Below are 13,274 nucleotides of genomic sequence, written 5' to 3'. Positions count from 1 at the left end.
CTAAACTCAAGATGTCTAGTTATTTTTTATAGTATAGATAGTTGATATTGCAATTACACACACCGCTTATTGAATGGGCACTGCTGTTGTATATTTTTCCATAAATTTTCCGCAATAGATAGTGGAGTTAACACACTGTGGCAAATATTCCACTCCAGCACCATAGGCAGCTGGGCCAGCTCCTGCTAAATCCAGCCCTGTGTCTTTTCTCTTTTTCTTTTCACTGGAGCAAGTCACTGGAGAGAAATGAGGTAGGGACATGAAATCTTCCACTCTTGAGAAGCTGCTTCTGGTGCATGCCTACACTTCACCTCTAGCTTCAGTTTTTCATAGAAAGTAGCACAGTTTATCAAAACCATTCCCATTCCTCACAGAGTTTTGGACAGTAAATGGTTCAAAGATGTGATGTGGCATGACAGGTTCAACACATAGGGGATTAAATCTATGGAAAGGATAGATCCCTAAGATACTTGTGCGTGTGTAAAATGCTGTCAAGTCGCAGCTGACTTATGGCAACCCCAGCAAGGAGCCTTCAAGGCAAGTGAGAAGCAGAGGTGGTTTGCCATTGCCTTCCTCTGCAGAGTCTTCCTTGGTGGTCTCCCTTCCAAGTACCCTGTTGCTCTGTACATGAAGTGATCTTCTATGCTCTTCCCATGTCTGTTGGCTGTGATCAGCGTAATCTTACACATGCTATATGTAGTAGCAAGCCCCACTGTGTCTGAAGGGACTTTCTCCCAAGTTATAGGATTTGCAGCCTATCTAGAAACAAGTTTTCTCCTCTAGCACATTTTATTAAAAAATCACTTTTAAACGTGAAAGCATGTGTGTGGGGGGGAAACGTCTCTTTGCCACATATAGAAAACAGGAATTGAAAAAGATGGGAACCAGGGAAGAGGCCAGAGAAGTGGCACCAGTATGAGCAGGGGAAGGATTTATTCCAACCACCCCTGGCCTTTATTTTCATGCTTGATGTCCTGGGGTGAGGCAGGAAAGCACTTCTCACTCTGGAGGCCTGTTACCCAGCTTTTTACTGGGCTCTTCAAGCCTGACTGGGCTTTTGGCATCCTTTTCCCAACAACGGAGCCTTGAAGGGGATGTGGGGGGAGAGATTATGGCCGCTCTTAGGCCAGTTGGTTGCCCTGGCAACCCGTCCTGCCTGAGCTGAGACAAAGCTGGTGAGTGGGCCTGGTTCTTGCCTCATTCTTCAAAACCAGGCCTCAGGTTTTGGGGAGCCGTGGTGTCCCAAACCCAGCCTCAGCTGTGGATACACAAAATACGGTTGGCAAGCCAGCCCTTCTCTGTTTCTCTGTAGGGTTGCCAACTTTTACATTGGTCCTTTTCTGTGTCTTTAGTATCAGTTTGATCCATAGCAGCACCCCATTCCACACATTAAACTTCTATTAAAGGGTTAGGAAACTTTTTTCCTGGCCAGTTGGCAACCCTGTTCCTCCATTTTGAGTTTTGAGAAAATGGGCATATTGTATTGTTGTCCCTGAGAACTTGGAACTTTTCTTACAATCAATCAATCTTTATTAAAAACAGTCATAGACCAGCACAGCTCTTCATAATTTACCACTGAAATACAAATTTCCAAAAGATGCCTAGATAGTCCTTTCATCTGATGCAACAGAGAAGTTGTATGGAAGAATCACATGATGCCTTAAAGTTCTTCCTAACGAAACCAAGACCCTGACCATAGAAAGCTAGCATGTCAGGGTAAAGGCTATGCTAGTATTCTGTGGTGGGGATTTTTAAAAATGGAGGGTTATTACTTCATGCAAGCCCCTATCTGAGGGCAAAAGTGGTAAAGCCACTCAAATTTACCACCTCAGTAACGACTAGGCCAAAAACTTCATGGGAACAATAGAAGAGGGACTTTCCTTCTTGGTATGTTTGGCTGGGGAAACAACGCTTCCAGAAGCAAGGCATCAGCAACTTCAGAAGGCCAGTGTGCTGTTGCCTGAAAGGTTTTCCTACGCAGAAAGGGAAAAAAAGAACTTCCCCCCATGATTTTTCCTTATGTAGACTCCTTAGAAATTGCTGGGATATGCGGATGTTCCCTTTCTGCCACTCAAGCAGTAACTTTCTTTTTTTTTAAGAAAGAGGATTTCATTTGATTCAGCATCCAGCCTTCAGCAAAAGCCCTTCCCCAGGCTGGACTGGCTGCAGACTATCCATTAAGGATAAACATCCAATACAGTTGGCATTTCACTGATGTTTCAATTGCTCTCTTTCGCTCTACCTGCCCCCTTCCCTTTAACTGTGCTTTGGGCATCTTTCAAGTCTCTCAGCAAATATATTCAATTGCCTGGATTTCCTGTAAGTAGCTGGCGCGGTTCTCAGACAGAGGTGGAGGGGGGAGAGGAGTGACAAGCAGACATTGGGAGGGTAGCTGGAATGCTTAGAGAATGGCTGATCCGAGAAATGCCCGTCATTGAATTTCTGTCCTCCCTGATGGAACGTCCTTGGGTTGACCTCACCAGGGAGGCTCAGCAAAAACAGACCGGAGTACCAAGCCATCACCAGAATTAGGACGGGTAGCTTTGCTGTATTGCCAGCTGGAACTGGGCCGGAGAGGTTGTCCCTCTGTTTCCTTGTTCTCAGATACCCTGCCCAGAGCATCTAAGTGGTAATTTGTTTTTCTGAAACATCTAAACAGGACTGAGTGGAGCTACATACTATATATAGCTACATAATTATTTAAAACATGCTGTTTTGTTCCCCAAGTGCATCCACTGGTGCTGTTTTGAGCATGAAGGGGGGAATACCTGTTACTTCTCCAATAGGGATCAAAGAGGCTGAATGTGGCAGAGGCATTTTTAAATGGGAAAATGGCATGGGAGGAAAGAGTTAAAAAGCCCCTTCCCCTCATCTCTCCCTCTTCTTGAAATAATGCCAGTAAGAGCATTTTGGAAAGAGAAAATATTTCATAATAGTCACAGAACTATATATCATGTATTCCACTGGGCTGGAAAGTAGCTGGGTCTGAATTATGCAGTGCTCAAAATTCTGTGCAGCTTTGCTCTTCATTTCTCAGTCCTCACATTTCTGCTTGCAGTCTTTGTTTCCTGAATACTAACATCCTCAGCAACCTGAAGGTCTCAGGCTGCACAATCCTATGTGTGTCTACTCAGATGTAATTCCCACTACGTTCAGTGGAGCTCTGAACAGCATGGAACTTACTCCCAGGTAAGTGTGCATAGGATTGAAGTCTTTCTCCCTGGATTGATATGACTATACGTGAGCCTGTGTAGAGTTGTAGTTACAGAATTGACTAGGATCAGGGACATCCAGTTTCAAATCCCTGTTCTGCCATGGAAACTTGTTGAATAACTTTGGGCCAGTCACACACACACCCTCAGCAAGCCAGTGTGTTGTAGTGGTTAAGAGCAGTGGTTTGGAGAGGTGGACTCTGATTTGGAGAACTGGGTTTGATTCCCCACTCTTCTGCATGAGTGGCAGACTCTAATCTGGATTTGTTTCGCCACTCCTCCACATGAAGCTAGCTGGGTGACCTTGGGCTAGTCACAGCTCTCTCAGCCCCACCTACCTCAAAGGGTGTCTGTTGTGGGGAGGGGAAGGAAGGTGATACCTCCTTAAGTGATAGAGAAATTCAGCATATAAAAACCAACTCTTCTCCTCCTCACCTACCTTGCAGGGTTGTTGTGAGGATAAAATGGACAAGAGGAGAACAATGCAAGCAGCTTTGGATCTCCACTGGGGAGAAATGAAATTCAATAAAGCTGTTTTCTCTGGCAGCCCTCTTGTGCCTGAAATTCCCTCCTAGAATGCCCCCTTCACGGCACCACATTTCCTTCTTCCACCAAACTCCTCCTGAAGAAGCCCATAAGTAGTGATTAGAATGTCAGACCAAGATTTGGGAGAGCCAAGTTCGAATTTCGACTCTGCCATGGGAGCTTGCTGGGTGACCTTGGGCCACGTATTCTCTCTCAGCCTAACCAACCTTACAGGGTTGTTGTGATGTCTAAAATGGAGAAGGGAAGAAACGTGTACACCACCCTAAGCTCCTTGGTAGAAGGGAAGGTTATAAATGTACTAAATAGAAGCATATTTTATATAAAGCCATTGGCTTAATCTTTTAATCTTCACTGTCTACAGAAACTAAGCCTAAATACAAGTGCATTTATGCATGCTTTTCACCTGTTGCCATTATTTTGCTTCTTCCCTTTCCGCCCTCCTTTCCTGTGTCCTGATGGTAAGTTCTTTGGGGCAAGGAGTTGCATGTACTTATATTACCCTGTAAAGTACTCTATACATTGGGATCATGCTGTAGAAATAATCATTTGCAATTGTTTTCCTAGGCAGAACTAGGACAAAGTCTCAAAACACTTTCTGGGGGGTGAATGGGTGGGGCCAAATGAGCTCTTTCAGCTGTCTCGCCCTCCCCCCAAGCTTATCCTCAATACCCTTTGCTGGCGCGACAGCCGCTGCCTTTTATTTATCATCTTTATAGCCTTGCAAGGCGCCAAGTGCTCTGCAGTAATTGCTTGACTGATCTTCACACTAATAGGTTATTCCTACTGTCTATTTTAGAGATGAGGGACTGAAGCTGGAAAAGAAAATGAAAACAGCTTGCCCAAAGCATGCGCCAAGCAGTCGCTGCTTCAGCAGAAGCATCAAGCTAAATCTCCGGGTTGCTCTGATGCTCACCAACCTTCTTCAGTTTCCTTTTGCTCACTGTGTCCAGGGTCCAGAATTACAAGCAGAATCCAGAAATCCAGTGTGTTGATATACAGAAAATACCCAAAGCAAGAACAGGGCAGGGTATAGATCATGATGGGTAGCCATGTTAGTCTGTCAGCTTGCAGAAGGTCCCAGGTTCAACTCCTGGCATCTCCACTTAAAGGGACTAGGCAAGTAGGTGATGTGAAAGACCTCTGGCTGAGACTCTGGAGAGCTGCTGCTGGTCTAAGTAGACAATACTGACTTTGATGGACCAAGGGTCTGATTCAGTATAAGGCAGCTTCATGTGTTCAAAATAGTAGGAGTCCAGTAGCACCTTAAAGACTTACAAAAGGGAAGGGTAATATCTTAATTCAGACCCATTAAAATATCACACATCAGTGAGCACGCTTTTGCACGAACTTTACTTCCTGCTGGATCAAAGGTGAGGAAGAAAGGGAGAGTTTACACAGCACAACTCTACAGACAATCAGCACAGTCCTGTACTCTTCTAGGTCCATTGACTTCAATGGTCTCGGGTTGTACAAATGACTACTGGAGAAAAGCTGCAATGGCTGCTCTCTGTTGAAAAATATAAAAGCAAGCAATAATTTGGAACTGTTTCCAAAATGAATTGTAACACATGACTCCTTTCTAAGGCAATAAGCACAGAAGAAAGGGGTGGGGGGAGAAAGCCCTAGAATCTAGAAACACCATCTAGGCACCCTGGGGCCAGTTCCCACAGCCTCTGATGACTGTATGGTAGTTTTTGGTGTGCAAAATGGGTACCAGAGATATTATTTCAGGGCTAATTACATGTTACAATGGCCACAAGGAGGCCATTTAAATTGCTGTCCTTGGTGGCTCATCATGGCGTGGCAAGCCAGGCCATTCCTGCAGAACGGTTTCTTCTCTGGGAACATCCTAAGAGAAGAATTTGCGCTGACAAGGAGAAAACCCCCAGGTAACCCACTCTAAAAGCCTTCCATGTGAGGAGAGCAGCAGCCCAAACTGGAAGCAACCTTCCCGAGTGGCAAGCTTATCACAAGCCTGGGGGAATTCCCATCATCTGATTGGACAAACTGCTCCTGAGGTTCCGCCTACTCCATCTCAAGCGGCACGAGAATAAGAAGTATAATAATAGTGCGGGTAAGGCTTTATTTTTTGCTCATCTCTTAATCTGTAGCTGGCTGCCTGGCTTCACCACTTCCTGCTGATGAAGGATAATGTCTCTCAGGGTTGATGGGTTCCCCCGCCCCAGCTCCATTAGTCGTTAATAGCCATAGGGGTCTGCAGAAAAGGGTTGCCAATCTGATTACCCTGTCTCTGTGCTACACTTGCCCCGAGAGGGCATATTCCTGCCATCAGCCCAATTGGGCCATTATCTATAATTTCTATAGCACTTACTGTGCTTTACAATGCTTTGTCTTAATCATCCTCCTAAATACGCCATTCATATTCCAGATATCAGTCACTAATAGTGGGTGGGGAGGTGGAGAGTGAACCATAAATAAATAATTGATGAGTATGTGGTGAATCATTTCAACCGTTGAAATTATTATTACTTGCAGCATCCATGCAGTTAACTCAATTTCAGTGCAACTTGGACATTAGTTCAGAGCCCCCACTCCCATTTCTAGTTGCAAGAAAGAGGCATTTTCAGTTCCTCTTCCACATTGATGGAATACTCGTCCCCCTGGAGGTTTGCCAAAGTCCTAACCTGAGTATATTTTAGAAACAGTACAAATTTTTTTTTTTTGGTCTTTGCAAGGTCTGAAAGTTTAAATAAACGTTTATCACACGTACCACTCCTCAATATACCAAGTTGTTTGCCATTCTTAATCCAAACTGGGCTGAAAAGGCAGAAACTTTCCCTAGAGTTGCCTTTATGGCCAATACTGTGTACATTGTGTAATTCAATGCCGGCACAGAATTTGGTACTGGATAAAGGATCCAGTAGACTGTGAGAGAATCTCAGCTTGCCTTTGGAAAGCAGCAGCCTCCTAGGCTTTGTGGCTGTGGAGATGAGTTTCAGCACCATCCTAAGCAGAGTTAAACACCCCTCTAAGCCCATTGACTTCAATTGAGTTAGAAGGCTGCAGCTCTTCTTAGGACGTCACTCCTAAGTGTGCAGGCAAATGTCTGGTGAAATTCCACAAGCCAAAGGAGCACCAGTGTCAGAGGTTTCTCCAGTGGTCTGTGGCTGGAGCTCCACCGTCCTGCAGACTCCTGACTCCAAGACAAGCATAAAGAGATTCAATTAAGAAAGGCAAGCAAATATAGGCCCATTTGCTTAACATTTCAATTTATACACGTCACGCTGCTCAGTTTTGCTGGCACAGAACTTTGGCATTTCTTGGCGCAGTGTTCATGCAGCTGAGCCTGCGGATGGATTAGGACTTCATGTTGCAAAGCCATGCCCACTGCTGCCCCCTGCACCACACCTGCCTCATACAAAATGTGCAGTCCTCAAAAGCTCCAGCTTGCACTGTTGTGCTCTAAGCCTGCAAGGCCTCGTGAAAAGAGGCATCTGCATTTCCCAAATCTAATAACGGTCCCTGGTGTTAATTAGCTTAGGTATAGCAGTCTCAGTAGGTGGCAAAGAACTGGATAACCCCCTCGGGAAGTTCGCTCCCTGCTGAAAGTGCCCCTTTTGGAAAGATGAGAAAGGGCTGTGATAGAACCTTGTGTGATGCCTGCTAAAGCGGAGGGTCGCTGTCTAATGATGCCATACCTGACAGCCCTGATGTCTAAGTTCAGCTTTGCACACTGTAATTTGCCTGAATGGAATGTGTGTGTGTGTATAAAGTGCTGTCAAGTCGCAGCTGACTTTTGGTGACCCTAGCAAGGGGCTTTCAAGGTAAGTGAGAAGCAGAGGTGGTTTGCCATTGCCTTCCTCTGCAGTCTTCCTTGGATGTCTCCCCTCCAAGTACTGACCCTGCTTAGCTTCTGAGACCTGACGAGATCGGGCTATACCACACCGCCTCCCCTCCCCTGAATGGAATGAACTTCTCTAAAGGAAAATGCATGAAACCTGCATGTAAACCATTACATATGTACCTGCATCAAATTGCATGGATTTAAGACTTTTGGTCCTTGCATGGAATTCATGCATCTTCCTACATTGAAGGGCATTTCTGTGCATGAAAATCTCCATGTTGCTCCAATACAGGTGTTAGGTCAGCAGTGGTGGGCACTTGGGTGGATCCCTGCCACTCCATGACAGAGGTAAATGAATTAGAGCATGAAGTAGAGGGATGCAGGGGTAGGATGAGGCCCAGCAGGGCAGGTTGTGCTCTAATGATTTATGTATCAGGTGTGACCAAACTGCTTTGCCACATGATGTAGCTCCTGAGGAAGGAGTTCCAGAGAGCAAGATAGGCTCTTGTTCCTGCTCTTCTACTTCTTCCATCCACATCCTCCAGCTAGAGGAGCCTGGGAAGACAACAGAGCAGCGCAGCAGAGCTGGCAGAAGTGCTGCCAGCAGTACGTCAATGGAATTATTTGAAGGACTGGGGAGGAAGAGAACCACGGGGTGGCTGGGAACTGGCAGAGAGAAATGCAGGCTGTCTTATAGTCTCGTATAGCAGTTCAGATGCTAGGCTTGAAACCAGACAGACACAGATTCAAGTCCCTGCTCAGCACTGAAGCTCACTCTGGGCTAGTCACTCTCTTTCAGACTAACCTACCTGTAAGCACTTGTACTATAGGATTCCCAATAGCCACACCAGGAGACTAGTAGTCACAAAAAAGATGGTTTATTGGTAACACCAGTAAACAGAGCTTAGAAATCGAAAGGCAGGAATGGAAGGGAAATGGCAAGCACTTGATTATATGAGAACACTAGAAAAGCAGGAGCTACACAGTCTCATGAGAGAAACCCAAACAGCTTGGAAATGCCGAGGCTCCCACGGGCACCCGCTAGCTTCAAAGGAAACAGGAATGCGATTCGTTAGGGAAACAGTCCTTGAAACAGTCTGTGAGAAAGCGAAACTATCTCAGACACAGCAGGCCTGACACTACCCCATAAGGCTGTTGTGAGGATAAAAAGGATGGGGGGGATTAGTAAAAGACAGAGTAGGGGAAGCCTATAAGGAAAGACTAAAGAATTTGGGGCTTTTTAGTTTGTTTGTTTATTTATTCATCATATTTATAGCCCGCCTTCATTCCCAGCTAGCCGGGCTCAGAGCAGGTCACAACAATATAAATATAAAACATTGGTTAAAACATAAAACTACATTAAAATATTAAAACTTTATACTCCATATAATACAATAAAACAAGACGGCATTCATTCATCGTAGATAGCAGCCACTAGAAAATGGTTTAGAAAAAAGATAACTAAGGAGATAACATGACAGGGGTTTATAAAATGATGTGTGGGATAAAGAAAATGGATAAAGAGAATTTTTCTCCCTCTTGTAATACCAGAGTTTGGGGGTAGCCAATGAAGTTGATGGGCAATAGATTCAGGAAGTACTTGTTCACTCAACAAGTGAATTTAACCACATTGTGGAATTGACTGCTAGTGGATGTAGTGATGATCGATACCAGAGATGGCTTTAAAAGAGGATTAGACAGATTCGTGAGGGAGAAGTCTATCAGTGGCTACTAGCCATGGTGACTAAAGGGAACCTCCATATCCAGATGGAATAAACCTCTGAATACCAGTGCTAGGAAGCAACATCAAGGGAAGGTCTTGGCTTTTATGCCCTATTTGTTGACCCTCCAGGGCAGCTGGTTGGCCACTGTGTGAAATAGGATGCTTGACTAGAGGGACTACTGGTCTGATCCAGCATGTCTCCTCTCATATTCTTAACTATGTACACCACACTGACTTCCTTGGAGGGAAGGCAGGGCAAAAATGGGATAGTTAGGGCAGTAACAATGGAACACTGCCATGGGTGGGGGGGAGGTGATATTTGAAGGGAAATGCAGCAATATGAACAGTTGTTTGGGAATAATAATGTGGAGGAAAGTGCCGTCAAGTCACAGCTGAGTTATTGCAACCCTGTAGGATTTTCAAGGTAAGAGACGTTCGGAGGTGGCTTGCCATTGCCTGCCTCCCTGTAGACTGAGAGAGTTCTGAGAGAACTGTGATTAGCCCAAAGTCACCCAGTGGGCTTCATGTAGAGGAATGGGGATTTGAATCCAGTTCTGCAGATTAGAGTCCCCTGCTCTTAACCACTACACCATGCTGGCTCTCGGGAATAATAATAGCATTTATATAATACTTTCAGGCCCACTTTTCACGGAAGATTTTGATGCTCTCTTGCCACGGACCAAAAAAAAAAAAACCAATTTAAATTTTATTTTTCATGGCCGCGGTTTATCCCCATCAATCTTGATGTAGTTTTGGTTTTTCATGGGAACAAAGCACGCTGTATTTGACAATGGTTTGGTCTGTCCCTTTTGCAGGAGGCCTCCCCTTCCAACAAGCTCATTTTTATGCCCACCCCCAACTCCATCCAGCAGATTACCTCCTGCGGTTCACCTCTGTGGGCACAGCCCCAGCGCAAAAAACAAGCACCAGTCCCTCTGGTCTCCTGCATTTTTCTTCCACCCTCGCTCTGTTCTGCTTTTGGAACAGTCAGATTCCAAATGGGGGGGGGGGGCAAGGCAGCGCTTTTCTCAAAACTTTCCTCTATTTTCTATACGTGTGGAACCCATTGCCCTTTAATGACAGACAGGATTTGGGGGGGGGGGAGGAATTGCATCCATGTGCCCAGAGAAGTGTTTAGCTGAAAGTGGGAATGGAGCAGCTCCAACCTGTGCTGATTCAAGAGGAGTGCCTTGGATTTGCCGCTCTCTAGATGCACATTTCCCCATCCGAATTCTCAAAACTCTGCTTGGGGGCTGATTGTTGAGTTTTGAGAATTTGGATGGGAAAAAGGTGCATCTATAGAGCGGCAAATCCTAGGAAAAACCTCCTGTGTGTAAATGGCCACTGTAAACCTCTTGCATTAAAGCAATTTCCCAGAGTATGTCCCCCCCAGAAGGCTCCTGGCTTGCGCGCCGGCCTGGATCTACCCCAGTGCATCATGAGAGAGAGGAAGGCTCCTGGCTGGAGTGCCGGTCCTGATCCAGCCAGTGTGCATGGCGGGGGTGGGGAGAGGAAAGAAGGCCCCTGGCTTGCGCTCCGGCCCCGATCCGGCCCCAGTGCATCGTGAGAGAGAGGAGGGCTCCTGGCTGGCATGCCGGTCCTGATCCAGCCAGTGTGCATGGTGGCGGGGAGAGGAAAGAAGGCACCTGGCTTGCGCGCTGGCCCCAACCCGGGGCCCCAGTGCATCGTGAGAGAGAAGAGGGCTCCTGGCTAGCCTGCTGGTCCCAATCTAGCCAGTGTGCATGGTGGGGGGAGGGGAGAGGAAAGAAGGCCCCTGGCTTGAGCCCCGGCCCCAGTGCATCGAGAGAGAGGAGGGAGACCCAGAGCAGACTGGTTGCCCCTCTTCAGAAGAGTGATGGGAAGGAGTTTTGCCTTGGGTTTTCCACTCTCAGGATGCACATTTTTCCCACCCGAATTCTCAAAAATCCCCCCTCACCATTGGGTCAGGGGGGCCAACAGCCCCTTCCCTTGAACATCCCCCCCCCGCGGGTCCAGCTGCCCTAAACCAAGCTGCCCCCACCCACCCCCAGCGCTCGAGGCGCACATGGAGTGGCCCCCACCAGTGTCCCCCTGGAGCCGTCCATCCGGCGTCCCCCTGGGCTTGGAGGTGTGGGCCCAGCTTCAAGGCCCATCCTGGGCGAGGGGCGGGGAAGGTGTGCTGCCTGCCCGCCTGCCTGCCTCTGGGACGGAGGGAGAGAAGTGCCAGGACTCTAGGCAGGCAGCCAGGCAGAAAAAGGGGCGGTATTCTTGTCTGAGCGCGAAACTCCCCCAGCCAATCGCCGTTCTTGGGGGAGGAGAAATTAGCCGGCATGGGTAGGGACAATTGATGCGAACCAAGGAACAAAGGCTTTTTTCCCCCCATGGAGATCTGAACCAAAAACCACGCAGCAACAGGAAAGAACGGAGCAAAACAGGTTTGGCTTAACACGGGCATGAAGCGGTTTTTATTCTTCAATTCGGATCAGTCATGAGAAATCAAAAATTTGAACCGGGCCAAACCAAAAGTGAAACCGCAGCAAACCTCCGTGAAAAAAATCCCCTCAGTGTCCAAGCAATTCAAGAACATTTTCACAGTAATCTTTACAACAGCCCTGTAAAGTAGGCCAATATAATTCCCCATAAAGAGATGGAGGATTGAGGGCTGTGTATAGCTGAGATTTGAAGCAGCAGCTTTCGAGACCACAACTCATTCTCAATGCTACTATGCTGCACCAATGGGTTTATTGGAAAGGAAGATGCAGGGCTGGGTAGGGAATGGCCAGGAGGAGAAGCAGCAAGTTCTACTCGCCTTCAGCCAAAAATGTCTCTGTGCAGCTATTCAGCTTAGAAAAATAGAGTGGTGGTTACTTTAAGTTATAGTCTGGAATACAGAACCAACCATGATGTGCCAGACACATGAAAAAGATGGTGGTGAAACAGGCAGTCAAGTTGCAGCCAACTTATGGTAACCCCATAGGGTTTTCAAGGCAAAAGATTTTCAGAGGTGGTTTTGCCCTTGCCTGCCTCTGTGTAGCAACCCTGGAGCTCCTAGGTAGTCTCCTGTCCAAGGACCAACCAGGGCTGACCCTGCTTAGCTTCTGAGATCTGACAAGATTGGGCTAGCCATGTGCCATCCAGGACATGGCAAAAAAAAAGAGAGAGAGAGAGAGAGAGAGAGAGAGAGCCTCCTAAAAGAATAAGAGATGAACTGTGTGCCAAAAGGCACGTCCATGTAACCAAGCTGGCTTCTGCGTCAGTCCTGTAGCTAGCAAGGTTGGTGGGTGGGATGCAGCGTCAGGGAGACTTGTTCATATTGTGTGTGGCACAGCATGTCACAAATGTACATTTGTTCTGTGTGCATTTAGGAGTGGGTTCTATTGGGGTATTGCCATGACTTGCAGGTTGTCCTGTGTATGCATGGAGGTGCAGACTTGCCAGACAAGTGTCTTTCCAAATGTGATACAGATGGACACAATGTGAAGACTCTTATCCCCCCCCCCCCGACCCCGCCACTTCTCAAATGGGTAATTAGGCTTACTCAAAGGATGGGAGCAGCCACTGGAAAGAGGTCTGTTGTCCAGGATGCCCTTGTGTCAAAATGTTTCCATTTGGCAGTTTGTACTAACCCTTTCCCTGCTGCACCCTTGGTTTCTGCAAACTGGGTGACGGAGGTCAGAGTGAAGGGGGTGAGACGTGGCAGGACTCCTGGGTGCTCTCTTCCCCATAGCCTTTGCGTCTGTTTTCTTTCCTAGGGTGGGATATACCATATACCGTTCAAGGAAAGAAAAGCTTCGTATCTGACATGGAACAACTTCCCAATACATGAAAAAACGATTAACAGTGCAATCCTAAAGAGATTTAGGATCTTTAGAACTGCAGTATAAGGAAACAAATGTGCTTCTCTTTTATGCGTAAACTAAAGTATCCCAAGCTCCTTAAAAAACAAACCCCCTTTTCTTTCTCGGGTGCAATGGCAGGAGGTCTAGGAGACCCTCCCGACCCTCCAAAT

The 13,274-nt window shown here is 46.8% G+C and overlaps 1 protein-coding gene across 1 annotated transcript in view; it reads right to left on the bottom strand.

Moving 5' to 3' along the window:
• Positions 1 to 13,274, bottom strand: part of LOC130489224 (tubulin alpha-1A chain) — a 129,703-nt gene that overhangs the window by 75,761 nt on the left and 40,668 nt on the right. The gene's annotated exons all lie outside the window — the stretch shown is intronic.

The sequence above is a fragment of the Euleptes europaea genome, chromosome 1 (assembly GCF_029931775.1).
Source record: "Euleptes europaea isolate rEulEur1 chromosome 1, rEulEur1.hap1, whole genome shotgun sequence".
NCBI lineage: Eukaryota > Metazoa > Chordata > Lepidosauria > Squamata > Sphaerodactylidae > Euleptes > Euleptes europaea.
Note: the sequence above shows the minus strand (reverse complement) of the source record. Positions and strands in the feature narration are given on the sequence as shown.